Below are 3,179 nucleotides of genomic sequence, written 5' to 3'. Positions count from 1 at the left end.
ATTGAGAGCTAACTTCTAATCAGAAACAATCGAACCAGAAGATTGACATATTTAAAGTACTGAAAGAAAAAATTACTTGCCAATCAAGGATCTTGTATCCAACAAAACTATCTTTCAAAAAGTGAAAATAAAGGTTAAAAAAAATCCCAAATTAACAAAAACGGAAAGATTTCATTGCTAGCAGACTAACCTTGACAAAAAAAAAGAGGGGACGTATCCCAACTTATCCTCTGAGGCTGTTATTACTGTGATATCAAAACTGAAGACATAGCTTTGCGCAGTGGCAGTATCGTAGCCAATGAGGTTTATCCGAGGCGCGATTATTGCTAATTGAAAACTGAAGGCATGCCAAGAAAACTACAGAACAATATCTTTTATGATTCTAGACACAAAAATTCCTCAACAAAATACTAGCAAATCAAATGTAGTAAGACAGAACATATAGAAAGGACTATACATCATGATCAAATTGGATTTATCCCAGGAAGGCAAGATTGGATCAACCTGAAAATCATTCAATATAATACAGCTTATCAACAGAGAGTACCGAGTCATGTATAGAAGAGTTGAACCACCATATTGTACACCTGAAACTAATATAACTGGAATTAAAATTTAAAACTTAAAAAGAAATAAAAATTAGGGGCGCCTGGGTGGCTCAGTCGTTAAGTGTCTGCCTTTGGCTCGGGTCATGATCCCAGGGTCCTGGGATTGAGCCCCCATCAGGCTCCCTGCTCCACAGGAAGCCTGCTTCTCCCTCTCCCACTCCCAGTGCTTGTGTTCCCTCTCTTGCTGTCGCTTTCTCTGTCAAATAAATCTTTAAAAAAGAAATAAAAAAAAAAAAATAAGTACAGAAATACAGGAAAAAAAAGAACAAAAAGCACATGATCATTTTAATAGATGCAGAAAAAGCATTTGACAAAACCTAACACCATTTGAGGATAAAAACACAACCAACTAGGAAAAAGAAGGAAACTTCCTCAACCTGGTAAAGGGTATCTTTAAAAAACCCCACAGATAACATCATAATTAATTAATAAAGATTGAATTCTTTGCCTCCAAAATAAGGAACAAACAAAAATGTCCCCTCTTGCCACTTTTATTCAATGCTGTACTAGTGGTTATAGTCAAGCCAATTAGGAAATAAACTGAAATAAAAGGTACCTAGATTGGAAAGGAAGAAGTAAGATTATTTTTGCATATAACATGATCTTATAGAAAGAAAATCCCAAGGAATCTGCTAAAAATTTATTAGAATTAATAAACATGTTCAACCAGTTGGTAGAGTATAAAATCAACATACAGAATCTTTAATTGTATATACTAGCAATGTACAATCCAAAAATAAAAGTAAAGAAACAATTTTATTTATAATAGCATAAAAAAGAAAAAAAGCAATAGTTATAACGTTATATTCTGCAAAAGAAATGTAACACTTATACTCTGAAAACCGCAATTAAAGGAGGAAATTAATAAATTGAAACATATCCCATGTTCATGTGTTGGAAGAGTCAATATTGATAAAATAGCAGTTCACTCAAAATTGATCTAAAGTTCAGTACAACCCTTATCAATATCCCATTGCATGTTCTCTCTCTCTCTTTTGCACAGATTGATAATTTGTTTTTAAAATTCACATGGAAATGCAATATATTCTGCATCGTCAAAATAATCTCCAAATAAAGGCACAATAGAGAATTCATATTTCCTAATTTCAAAACTTGGGACAAACTACATTTATCAAAACGATTTGGTAGTGGCATTGAATAGAACAGTGGAACAGAATTGAAAGTGCAGAAATAACATTTATACATTTATAGCTGATTAGTTTTTAACAAAGATGCCAAAACAATGAAGTGTGTGTGTGTGTGTGGGGGGGGTGATAATATTTTCAACAAATAATTCTGGCTATCAAAGTGCAAAAGAATGAAGTTGGACACTCTTGTTCATGCCATCCTAAAACTAATCCAATATGGATCATAGACCTAAAAGAGAGATCTAAGACTATATAACTCCCAGAAGGAAACATAGGTAAAAATTTTCATGACCTTGAATTAGGCAATAGTTTCTTCATAACCAAAATCACAAGCAATATAAGAAAAAATAGATCACTTGGGTTTCTTCAAAATTAAAAAACTTTTGTGCATCAATGGACACTATCAGAAAGTGAAAGGACAACCCGAGAATGAGAGAAAATATTTTCAAATCATATATCTGATAAGTGACTAGTATACAAAATATATAAATTCCAGGGGTGCCTGGGTGTCTGCCTTCGGCTCAAGTCATGATCTCGGGGTCCTGGGATCAAGCCGCATGTTGGGCTCTCTGCTCAGTGGGGAAGCAGGGAGTCTGGTTCCCCCTATTCCTCTCCCTCTGTGTGCTTTCTCTCTCTCTCTCAAATAAATAAATAAATAATCTTAATATATATATATATATATGAACTCCATAGCAAAAAGACAATGCAGTTTAAGAACAGGCAGGGGATTTGAATATATATTTCTCCATAGAAAATATACGAATGGCAATAAGTACATAAAAAGAGGCTCAACATCATTAGTCATTAGGGAAATGCAAATCAAAATCACAATGAAATAACACTTCATACCCACTAGAATGGCTATTACAGACAACAACAATTTGACACTTTCTTGAAACGTTAAATGTAAATTTGTCTTATGACTCAGTAGTTCCACTCCTAGGTATCTTTATAAGAAAATGAAAATTTTACACTTGAATGTTCATTGCAGCAGTATTCTTAATAGCCCAAAGTGGAAACAATTCAAATGTTCCTTAACTGCATAAACATGTGATGTAGTAATACAGTGGAATGTTACTTGGCAGTAAAAAGGAGTGGAGTACTGATTAAATGCTATAACATGAATGAACCTTGAAAACATCCTAAATGAAAGAAGCCAGTCACAAAAGACCTCATATTTTATGCTTCTCTGTATATGAAATGTCAAATATATGAAATGTCAAATATATGAATTGTCAAATATATGGTGACAGGTGTTTTTTAATAGTTGCCTAGGAGTAGGGGAAGGGGAGTTTGGGAGGTATGGAGGAGTAACTGCTAATCAGTTCAAGGTTTCTTTTTGAGATGATGATAGTATTTTAAAATTAGATTGTGGTGATAGTTGCACAGTTCTTTCTGTGAATATACCAAAAACCACTGGATT

General features: G+C 33.6%; 1 pseudogene; it reads left to right on the top strand.

Annotated features, from left to right (window-relative positions):
• Window positions 1-269: 269 nt before the first annotated feature.
• Window positions 270-347, top strand: LOC118551063 (U4 spliceosomal RNA; annotated as a pseudogene).
• Window positions 348-3,179: the final 2,832 nt, after the last annotated feature.

The sequence above is a fragment of the Halichoerus grypus genome, chromosome 4 (assembly GCF_964656455.1).
Source record: "Halichoerus grypus chromosome 4, mHalGry1.hap1.1, whole genome shotgun sequence".
Lineage (NCBI taxonomy): Eukaryota > Metazoa > Chordata > Mammalia > Carnivora > Phocidae > Halichoerus > Halichoerus grypus.
The sequence above is the reverse complement of the archived record's forward strand: the minus strand, read 5'-3'. Positions and strand labels throughout refer to the sequence as shown.